We start from the raw sequence: 12,321 nt of genomic DNA on the forward strand, positions 1-12,321 counted from the left end.
ACACCGAATAAGTAAGTAATTCCCCATCGTTGTTAAAAATTGAGCTCCACCTGACTTTGCTCTTGTCCACGCCACTGAAGTTCAACTATATGGTGCCAACGTTACTCGACAGTTGTTCCACGCAGTCACCTCTCAACAAGATGTTAGATGTTCCCGTTTCCGCCAAAGCGATCATCATTGTTTTTGTTAACTTTGTTGAATTAACTTATCATTGTTCTAACCTAGTAGTTACTGTAAAACTTCTTTGATTGTTCACCTCATCAAAGTAATTATCTTTCAAGTCTTCTCCTTCAATTCTGGTTCTAAATTGTTCTATTCAAAAAGTGAATGTACTTTCAGTCTTCTCAAAATTATTAATTTGTATATTTTTATGTTCTTATCCTTCTGAATGAAATGAGTCCACGTGCAACAATATTTCAGTATCTTCAAACAGTTTTATAATCCTTACGAGTACTGCTCAATTGACATGTTCATACGAGACCACTCGATTAAATGTCTTCTCCGAAATATGTCTCTTATGATATTTTACAATTTACATACATTTTGTCACATGGAAAGGGATACCTAATTACTGTAGTAATTCCCTGGAATTAATAGTTTTATTTCGGAACACGATGTGAACTCAAATATGGTTCAACGGTCAGTGGTAAGCCATGTTACTGCTTGACACTATCTGGTCCTGGATCCACCTTGGAAGGTCTGCTGTGGTAATTGTCTACTATCTCAATGACTGCTATCGTTATTGTGCTCACCAGTTGGCGCCTCTGTCGAGTAAGGTCCTGAACATAGACAAACTTATGCAAGATTTGTTTGTCTACGCTTACAGGGACTTGTCATTTCACAGATCATAATACTGGAAAAATTGAATATAAGAATATTTGTTTATCATTTTTGAATTCTCAATTCGATTTTCTGTTAGTCCTTTTCTGAGAACGATTTGGCTTCACTTTTTCCATAGCAAGAAACACGTAATATCAATATGAGTATAATAGATATAAGGAGACCATAAAATTAATATTAATCATATGATTCAGTCTGTGATATTGACCTCAAGCTACACTTACACATCTAGCGGCGAATTCACACGCGGTAGCCCTCATTGGTATTATCTCATTATGCTTTGAATTTTAATAGATATATGCTCATATTCATTCATCTTGATCAACATACAGATTAGTTCTAAAGCCTTCTGCTCTTCTCGAAAGCAACGATTAGTAATTTATCTCATGAGTACTCTCATTTTATAACTCTCATCATTTATCAATTGTATCTTATATTTTTCTGTGCTGACTAGTCACTCCGTCTCTGTAAATGTTTTATTCATTGATGAATTTGTATACTCTCAAGATCAAGGTTATTTATAAAAATTATAATATTCTTGCTCTTCTCATATTTAAATTCAAATATTTTTGCTCTGTTTATATTCAAATTATAATATTATTGCTCGACTCATATTTAATGTATTGATCTCATTGATGACCAGACTCAGACGATTTAGTTTCACCTCTTGGCCTATCTCATTATTAAAACTCAGCTTCCTCATTAAAATTCATTATTCTAACCTTCTCTTTTTCTGATCATTCATCATTGATTTCTCTGTCACTATAAACGTTGTGTTAATATTGAATTTATCTCAAAGTCTGAGTCTGACCTCAAGTTAATTCTCATTTGAACTACTCTGAAGAGATCTCATTCAATAATGTCTCTTTGAGTCTATATATATTGTTAGTATTTGTAATTATTTCTGTATTAGCTTCATGCAGGTGGGGTGAGGTTATTCATTTTATGATTTTATGTAAACGATATAGGTACAATAAATGTTTTGACACTACCACCTCCAACTGAATTATCTGGTAACAGTCCAATACTTTTCAATTTCTACAAACACTCCCGATTATGAGCAATCGTCGAAATTTGAATGAGTATAAAAAGGAGCTATAGAGAATAATGGCAGCGTCTATACCGACTTGAAAAATATAAATGATTGAAGAAATATAAAACCTATGTGTTTCGAAGCATTCCTCATATAACCAACCATTATTTCCTCATTTCTGATTCTGACACAGGGAATGAACACTTGAAATTAAAACTTTCCACTCAGCCTAAGTACACGAAGCGGCATCGTATATTTGTACAGTGGAATGAATATTCCTGACCCAAAAGCTAGAGCTTACGGCCTTTTCTTATAGGGCAAGTCCTTTAATCCCCATCGATTTATCGCCCTTACGTACGTTCGTGACGTCACGCGAAATACCTGAATATTTCTCCCAAAAGCACCTTTATAACGTCTAAAATTCGTGTATGAGGTAGTTGACAATCACTTTATTCGTTCATATTCTGCGATTCATAACCGGGAAGATATTCAGACAACAAAGAAGACGAGAGAGAATCTGATTTACATAACCTAGTCCACAATTTGTCGGTCTACTCTTTCGGTCGCAGAATAATATATGGAGTTGAAGGATATATGAACATGTTAAATGATAAATTCACGGAAACCTAACGAAGGGTTAATTCTTTCAGTTCTTTCATAAATGCAGCATCGGTATTTCGAATTCATTCTTATTCTCGAGCAGAAATATTGTCTTGAACTGATTTGGACTATTTTGCAAATATACAGGGTGAGTCTTCGACTCGTATAAACATTTGAAGAGTAGGTTTTTGAGATTACACGAAACACTTTCTTCTTATGATTTTTCCTGATTAGGCCCTGAGAAAAAGATATAGCGATTTGAGGTTTTCATAATGAGCTGTGGCACTCCTGGAAAAACAGAATTCATTCATTGTTGTAACCCGTTACCGGAAATAAATCTACAAAAAAAAATTTAAAGGTGCGAACCGACTTGTAATTTCGTAGGGCTAGTTGCGACTGTGTGCCCTCCTGTGACTGAAGAGACCCAACCGTGACCTGCAGATCCTTCCACAGTCAGGGCATGGATAGTCACCAACCAGATCTAGCCGCCGCTGAATCCTTCCCGAGTTTCCATTATAACTGTGGACCAGAGATCTGTGATCTGTCTAACGCTATTTGTTCTCAGTTATGATTGGCATTGACTGATTTTAGAGATTGATGCAGTATATCCTTAAACAGCTTATACTGGCCTCCTGGTTTTCGGGCTCCCTCTGTGAATTCGCCATACAGAGCTATTTTGGTGAGTCTTGTGTCTTGCATCCTCAGGATGTGGCCGCTCCATCTGAGTCGGGCCCTCGTTACTTGAGTCTCAATTATTGTACAACTCGCGCGTTGCAAGACTTCTGCATTCGAAACTTTGTGGAACCATCTGATGTGCATTATTTGTCTTAGATGACGTTGTTGCGTTTGTTCAAGCTGTTTAATGTGTCGCCTGTAGGGAGTCCAACTTTCGCTTCCGTAAAGAAGCGTTGGGAGGATGACTGCATTGTTAACAGCTGTCTTGGTCTTCAGATTGAGGTCGTGATTTTGAAACACTCTACCTTTAGCTTCCAAAATGCCCTTGATGCCGAATTGATACGGGTGTGTATTTCCGTGTCTAGGTTAGCTCTAGTATTTATGAAGCTTCCCAAGTATTTGAACTGCTCGGAAAACAGAATTAGCTTCAAAATAACTATCTAAATCTGTGACATTATCCATCTGTGGATTTTTCAAATAGAGTTGTATTCAGCCAAAGTACCTACTAAATTTTTCAAATTTCACAGATACTTTTTAATTTTTGAACATCAAATTACTCGAAAACGGCGCAATATACGACAAAATATGAAGAATACTTCTATCTTACGAAACATACAAATATTTATAAGATAACGTTTAACTTAGTTTGAAGAGTTGGGTTTTGAATGTTTGGTATTTCTGTGGTAGGTAATGATCATAATGAGAAAACTGGAAGACGTGGGTGAAATCTTGTTCGAAAAAGATTAATCAAAAAAATTAGAAACTATCTCCCAGTTGCAGGAAAGTCCCTTAAATTTTATTACTTCATTAAAATTTGAATCCTTCATTTTTCCCTTCAAAAATCACAGTTTTAAATTTTTATGCGGCATTAAATCTCAATAAACGTTTCTGCAACTGGGCCTAAATCCCGAAAAACATTCAATTCGATAAAACCGTTTGTGAGATAAAACCAGAAATAACATTTTTTATTATTTTTCAACACCCTGTACTTTTTAAACCGAGCCGATTCGGAAAACATGGTAAAGAAAAAAAGTGTTTCTTTTGACCTCAAAAAATATTTTTACGAGTCGAAGGCTCACCCTGTATATGTATTATGATTTCTTGAAACTTTCATAGGCCGAATATTTTTCATTTCTTTCCTTGTTCTTGTTCCTTGTATATTGAAAATTTCATCGACTGGCCGTTCTTATATAAAAGCGCCGACCTATACAGGGCGGTTTTTTGGGAAATTGGGTTGTTGAAAGAAATTAGGGTGCTTCTGGATAAAACATATTTTCTAGATCTATAATTTTTCATTACGAAGTTTAGGAGTAATTATTAATTTTCTTCATTTATTCAATAAGTCATAATTTACGAATCGCCCTGCACATACAGATAAGGGAAAAAAGCCTGGTAGTATTAAAAAGAATCGGGTTTTTCATGCATACAGCCTTTTCGTTTGTATAAATAAATCATTGATATTGGAATTTTCGAATAACTTGATAATAGGAATAGTATCTACTGAACTGTATCAATATAGTATTCAACTTCGATGGATTGGTATGGGGTAATTTTTGATTCACAAAATATTTCACTCTATAGACCGTATTCAGCATGTTCGAATTAATTCATTTCCATCAAAAACCCTGAGCAGCGGGTATTTTTTACACGTTCAACTGTACCAAGATAATTCAACTTCAGGGGTTTGGTGGCGGGTAGTTTTTGATGCGTTAATTACACACTCTATGGACTGTGTTCAGCATATTCGGAATAACCCATTTCTAACGAAAAACCCCGAGCAACGCGTATTTTTACATTCCATATAGTATAAGAGAAATCGAAAAAACCTTTGCTGGAAACCGTTGCTGCCTTCACACCCGTTTTATGTACATATACGCGGCAGATCATTCTCGCCCCGCTTCAGGGTATAATTTTTTTATACGAAACGGGCGCACGAAACCTATATTCAGGGCAAAATAACTCATAAGGCCTCAATTCCATTCCTCCACTTCTTCAGATTATATCGCATCAAGAATGAAGTTATACCAAATTTTTATCGAATAAACAAAGCAATGTACATTCACAAACGACTCTTATAGTACCTTTATATCAACCTAGAAATAACAGTTTAATGGTAATTTATCTTGTCCACACTACTCAAGTTCGATAAAAATATTATTTGAGATGACGAATAAGACAAACATTTCAAGATTCGAGTTTCCGTTATGAATGCACTAAACAGTGTTCCCACCCCTAATCTGACATCAATCACATTCCAAAATCAGATCACTGATTATTCAACGTAAACTTTCCTCGAGTGCATCAATATCCTGCTTCAATATGTACCCACCCGTTGTCCCCCAGTGAGCGCTCCAGTGAACACTTTCTTCAGATTAAATCAAGCGTTGGACGCCTAGAGCTGACAGACAAAACACCCTTTTAACGATTTCAAAGGAGGTACAGCCAACAGACGGCATATAAATTACATCAGATATGGGTTATTTGGGTAAATAGGAAGATGCCGCTGATCGCTTTGTCTGGAACGCAGGTCATGCGTGGAGTCCTAGGCTAATTGTGTGCTGCTTTTGACGCCTTAGAACCCCTCGATTGTCAAACGTGAGAATTTTTTATTGAATAGTGAAGGGTGTACGCTGATTTTATATTCTTTCAAATGGAACACGTTGAACGTGATTTCATTACATTATTAGCTTTTGAATGCTCAGTGCTCCCTAACTATTGTTTTTAGTTGGAATATTTTGCTCTACACAGTACTGACGAGGGACAATAATCCTAGAACTGGTCTAGGGTTGCTTTTAGATGTTTCAACTTCTCTGGGATTTCCTACTCCTGTTCATGACTAGCTTGCATTATTGAAACGACTCTTGACTAGCCTGCAGTCAAGTTGTTGTACATTCGATGACGGCAGGTAGTAGTTGAATTTGGGAGCCATGAATTGGTGCAGAAGTCTGCAACTGCTGAGGGAAGATTCGGCAATAATGGAGGAATGGAGAGATTACTTTAAGGAACTTCTCAACGAGGGTGAGAAACAAGAATGTGAAAAACAAGAATAGTGCAAGAATACGCAAGAGAAATAAGATCAGTAGGAAAATTCACCCCAGTAGACTGGCAAACATCGTAAATAGTACCCATATACAAGAAGGGGGACAGACAAGAATGCAACAACTATAGGGGTATATCTTTGATAAGCACAGCAAAGAAAATATATCAGAAAATTTATTTTAGGTATTATCGCATTTTACGTCTGTAAGGTCTGCTATATACAGTTTTCACGATAATTCTGAAATACACTCTATTTGTTATTCTGCTTCATTTCCTCTATCATGCTTAAAGGTATCATTCGCTCAATTCAACGATTTTTATTTACCAAAATTTGCTGATAAAAAAATGACAAGTCATTGAAATACATATATGCTACAAAACAATAAATATTGTTTCTTCTGTTTTTACTCACTTTTCTTGCTGTTGATTTTCAGTAGCAGGATACTGAGAAGAGCTCACAGGTGGACCTTGAAAAAAGGAATATATAAATTATTAAGTTTTTGCCAAATAAGTCATAGAATATAGGGTGTTGCCCTTAATCATCTACAGAATAAAATGTGTTTTGCCAACGATTGAACTTTGAAAGTCATTATGTGAGGCTCTCGAAACAATCAAATTAAATTAGGTTGTTTTTCCAAACTGAGAGAAAAGCGCATTGTGGCAAATGAAAAATTTAATAAATATAGCCTCAAGTTGCCCAGTTAATAAAACCAACTAAATATTTGTAATTGCTCCAAACGATTGAGACAATTATTTTTTATTTGTAGGTATCAATTAAAGTTTCCTAATCAAATATATTATTACATTACTTTATCAGAATTAATTCAGTTCATATGAAAAATTTGAAATCGTTTAAAACTTATGTCCTCTTGAATAAAATAAATCATTTTATTGTCACAAGAATTGCCTTATTTACATCAAATAGCTCTTTTTATTATCACAATAGAACCCAGTATTACGTCAGAAAATTAATGAATTCAAAAAGCTTTAATCAAGATAATTAACGTTTATATAAACAAAAAATTGAAAGAATTCCTTATCTAGAGATTAGTGTTTAAACATGTTCATTTTTGCCATGTAATAAAATCAAATTATTGGCACATAAAATATATGCAATTGCGTGAGAAGAGTTAATGCTGGTTATCTTCTTTGGCTTAGGTTACACTGATGTAACCTTGTTGAATTCGAAAAACTCAACCCAAAAATGAAATGCATCCGATGAAGTGGTAAGGAATGGGCATCTCTCAAAGGAATGAATGGACAATTACAGGAATGTTTTCCTTGTGAGAGTTAATAAATATCTTATTTCAAAATAACTAACTCTGAGTAGTTTTTATATTGTTTTTTTAGCAAATTAAATGACAAAGTGTTTGTATAATAGTTCGTTTTGACATCAACATGTTGAAAAAACAGATCTTTTTGTTTAAACAGAAATATCAAACATTCTTGGATGTATAAGAAATATAGTGCTAAATTGCAATTCTTTCTGAAGTGTCCTCTACAGTATTCCTTAACCTCAAAATTTGCTAATTAAGTACTATGTCGATACTCAAGAGTTCATTTTTCAAATCATAGTTCCAAAGTGGCAGTTGCAGATCCTTTTTAAAAGTAATGTCCTCTAGTGCCACCACCTTGCTGGTTACCCCTAAAAGAAATTTTTTGCCATCCTCTTCCTTCACAATCTTTCTAATTATAGAAACATTCAGCTAAAATATAAGTCGATTCAGGTGAAATCTAATGTAAATTTATTTACATTGAAAATGTTCAATATAGAAGGATATATCATAGATTTTAGAATGTCAGGGTTACGATTTGTATGAGCGGCCGTACAATTCTAAAAAGCATTTCTTGTTACTCTGTCTCCTTCATTTTTCAATAACTTTTGGCATATTCTTAGTATTAATCAATATTAGTTGTGACAACGTAGTTTTGACATAAACGACATTTCATGATTACCAACCTTACTACGTTACAAAAACTTAAGAAATATATTTCATGGCCAACCGAGTGCTTTTTTGAAGTGAATGAATAGAGGGAACTCCACAGTTTCCTATTGCCTCTCTATTCAGCTACGACCGACGACATTATCACGATCCCAAACCAGATCGAAGTCACGTACATTTCATTTCTTGCCTGAATTCGTATTTCGTCAACCTGTCATCTCTCGCGAAATATCTGTTAGGAAATTGAGTATGCTGTGTATCATGATCATAAATAGATTGAAACTTATAAGACTTCCATTGACTGTCCTCTTTCTTATGACAACCATCAATATCATATTTACTCGATAACAATTAAAACAACAGTAGACGGTAAAAATTTTCTATTTCGATGACAAGATATAGAACTTGAGCTGGAGATTTTTCATCCTGAGGGGTATTTCTTTATTTGAGCAAACCGGCATAGAATCATATGTTAAACAATCGATGAGTTTCTCTGGTCCTGATTCAATTTAAGTAAGGCATAATCTCGGGTTCTGTTAAGCTCATAACTTGACTTGATTTATCAGCTCCTCACTATTTTTCATTTGACGTTCCTCTAGTAATAATTTTTTCATTTAATATTCTCCATAGTTGCCTGGACTTTCTACTCATCTCAAGCACATTATTTTGCAGTAATTCAATTTAACCTTGCATAGCAGCAATGCTTGATTGAACTTCGTGTTGTCATTTTTTGAATTTGTCTAAGGTAATTAATTCGTCTTCTCAGGCATGTTTCCACTATACAAATTACCTTTTCATATTCTTCCAGAAAAGTTATTGAGTTCGTAATACCGACTGCGCCAGGATATGACAATAAATAGATTGGAGCTTTTATTAACTTTCCTCCATCTTGTAACAACTATCAATATCACAGTAACTCAATAACTTTCATTAAAACTGTGAAAAGCACTTTTTATTTTTATATTAATTCAGTCCAGCCTCTTCTTCAATTGGAACATAATTTTTGATTGAATTTAAAATGAATTGGTTATCGTGAATTATCCTTGAAAGTTGGTTATATGATGTAGTGGACATTTTTCATAGAACTCTTTGAGCTATACAAAATTGTTCTTGATCATTTTCCTGTATCTCCAATAGTTTTACCCAGCGTCGGACATGAAAGCCGGAAATGAACGACTTAATTCACGACCTATTTTTGGGGAATCGATATTTTTCGGTATCTTTTCATTATTAATATTGTGATAAATTTTAAACGAAAACCTTCTTGAATAAACTCTCCATAGTGAAATTTTAATCGAAATTGGGCACCTGGTTTAGGAGTTAGGTGAAGACAAACAAACTAACGGACTTTCACGTTCATAATAGTTTTAAGGACTGCACTGAGGCTACAATGTTTTATTCGAGCAATCCTGTACATTGCAGATAGATGTGTACTAACGGCCATTGTTTCACGACTAGTTTTCAAGCGTTGAAAATAGAAAAAAAGCAATTTAAAATTTTTTTTTCAACGAGTAAAGCTTCTGCTGTAAATCAACTTAATAGTGGATTGGTAGTTTCAAATTATCCGGTTTGTGGTGTTTCACAAAATTTACAGGAAAACTTGTGTAAGCTGTATGTCCAGTAAAATAACAGAGGGCTCAAAAAATAAACGTTTTAGTTCACATGGTTCTTTCCTACGATTTGGGCAGAATTCCAACTCTTTACGTTGAGGGTTGCGGTTTATTGGTTTTCCCTAACCGCTTCGCGTGATATCGAGCTTAGAAGAGTTTATTTCTGTTATTATTGGGATTCTCAGTCATTCAGTCCGAGGTCGATATGTGTACACTCGAGCTTTGAGGTGTCCCCTTAGAACTAATCACAGCTGATATCAACGGTAGGAATGACTTCATGGGTTATGCAAAACTTCCGAGACAGGCGCCGTCTAAAGAGGGGAGCAATTGCTGCTGCTGGATGAAGTTTTGTGAAACTATAGTATAATTGTCTCGCTTGGATTCGAACCACTCGAAACCTACACGTTTTACGGAAAAGTCGACGCCCCATACAGGGTGTCCCGGATAAGATGGGAAACACTTCAATGTGAGATAGAGAACACATAGGCAGATATGGGCAAACTTTTTGAGGAGAGAAAATGAAAAATTACCTAGGCGAGCCAAGCAAAAATTTAAAATACACATTTTCACAAATGATAAACCTTATTTCGATTTTGACATCAAATATGACTTACATCCTAGAAAAGTAAAAAAAAATTAAACTGCGATTGAGCTTTTAAAAGTTGTGAAATTGGCAGTGATGATGCTGAATGCTAGTCACTCGAGGTGCCTACAGATTGCTCTGATGTGACGTGGGCCCACGATTTGAAAATCCTACATAGTGCATTCCCACGTCACGTCAGAACAATTTGAATGCTTTCGTGCGAAATCCTACGTCAGATTTTTGAATCATGCGCATTAAGACATGTAGGCATCTTTATAGTGGGTTGCTAACGCTGATATTCTTAGTTTCATACTGAAAAATACCTGTGCATATAACAATATGCAGTTGTTTTCGAGATATGATCCATTAAATATGCCTACGATACCAGATTCCGCCCGTTATATTCGGTGCCTGCCATCAATAGTAATGTTGCAATTATCGGTCACAAGTACTTTGAAGGACGTGATTGTTTCTTGAAATTTTTGAAAAGTGTATGATATTTTTGTTGTTCTCGTTAATAAAAATCAAAAGTCCAAAAATAATTCGAATTACACTGACGTTGACAACAGACGAAACGAAAATTGTAATGCTCGATTCGTCACTAACCACCGCGAGCATATCATGATCCCAGTAACCATGGTGTTACAACTCAGGATCAAAAGACTCCCAAGCCTTAGCAAATCCAAAATAATTTAGTTTTGAATCGAGATAACTAGAACACTACATCTATGCTAAGTTGTGCGCAAACTTTGCTGAACTAAAATTAATATTAGATGCAATAATTAATACCGTACTTGAAGCTGAAAAAATTTCATTTAGAAAGAAGCCGTTACTAAATCGTTTTTAACTACGCAGAATCGAAACATTGAATGAATTTTCATATTTTATTCAGACTTGAATATTGCCCTCATGTTTGGAGCTCAGCACCAAGCAATTCTCTGAACGTTTGGATTCCATGCTATTTGTGCTTTACAATGCAGTCGTTGGAACATTGAAGGAGATTTGGCGACTTCTGATTGTTCTGTGGATACTATCAAGATCGATTATCTGCGCAGTTAAAAGAAATAATGCCACCCGTTACCAGATTCATACGCGGTACTATGGTTGTTACATAGTAAGTGAGGCTTGTTTAGGTCATAGTTGGACACAGTGACGGCTCGTGCCCATAAGGTGTGGGTCGGCCAAACCCAGGATATACAGGGGGAATATCCTGGAATGAAATTAATATCTATGAAGAATGTGATCACGCCCTCATTATTAATATCTATTTTTTCAATAGATAACTGGAAATTTTTTGTCGATTAAGTTTCTAAAGATAAGTTGGATAGGGTTGCGGCTAAGTGGTGGAAGAAAAATATTCAATTTCATTTCCCAAAAGTAAGTGCAATCAGAACTCAATTGACATGTTTTCCAGCATCATTGATGTTAAGTTATTGGTTGAGAAACTATTAATTGATAGAAGAAGAAGGTAATTGAAAAGCAATTGGTGGGTTTCAGCGTCTTCATTTTGAGTGGTTGATTAATATTAAAGAAACATTAATTTTATTCCATACTTATGCCCCACCCTGTATATATAGTCTGATTTTTTTTACAACCACAGTGTATAAAAGTTTCATTTTCAATGCGATAAATAGGCTTGTTTTGGAGAAAGAATGTACTACACTACTTTGCCAAGCTTTTGAAGAACAGTTTTATTCTTCTTCGGGGTCTTTCTGTAAATACCGATAACAAATTTATTACAACACAAAACATCAACGTCAATACGAATCAAAATTTTAACCCATCTCCAATTTTTATTTTGAGTGATAATGTACTAATTTTTCCTTTTTTTATTTCACCATTCTTCCTTGTACTGTCACATGATCTTGTGACAGGATGCAAAGTTTGTTTCGATTTGCTACTACTCCAATTATTCAACAATCCAAGAAAATTAGAATCCTCTCAGATTATCAAAATTTACGAAATGAAACGAAGAAACCTGATAAACACGTGCACCCC

At 35.0% G+C, this 12,321-nt stretch overlaps 1 protein-coding gene across 2 annotated transcripts in view; it reads right to left on the reverse strand.

Annotated features, from left to right (window-relative positions):
* Positions 1-6,712, reverse strand: part of LOC123308917 (connectin) — a 373,496-nt gene extending 366,784 nt beyond the window's left edge. For both annotated transcript variants that reach the window (XM_044891725.1, XM_044891726.1), the window contains exon 1: positions 6,600-6,712. The gene's annotated coding sequence lies outside the window, so the exon portion shown is untranslated. The remainder of the gene's footprint in view (positions 1-6,599) is intronic.
* Between the last annotated feature and the right edge of the window lie 5,609 nt (positions 6,713-12,321).

The sequence above is a fragment of the Coccinella septempunctata genome, chromosome 3 (genome assembly GCF_907165205.1).
Source record: "Coccinella septempunctata chromosome 3, icCocSept1.1, whole genome shotgun sequence".
In the NCBI taxonomy this organism is placed as follows: Eukaryota; Metazoa; Arthropoda; class Insecta; order Coleoptera; family Coccinellidae; genus Coccinella; species Coccinella septempunctata.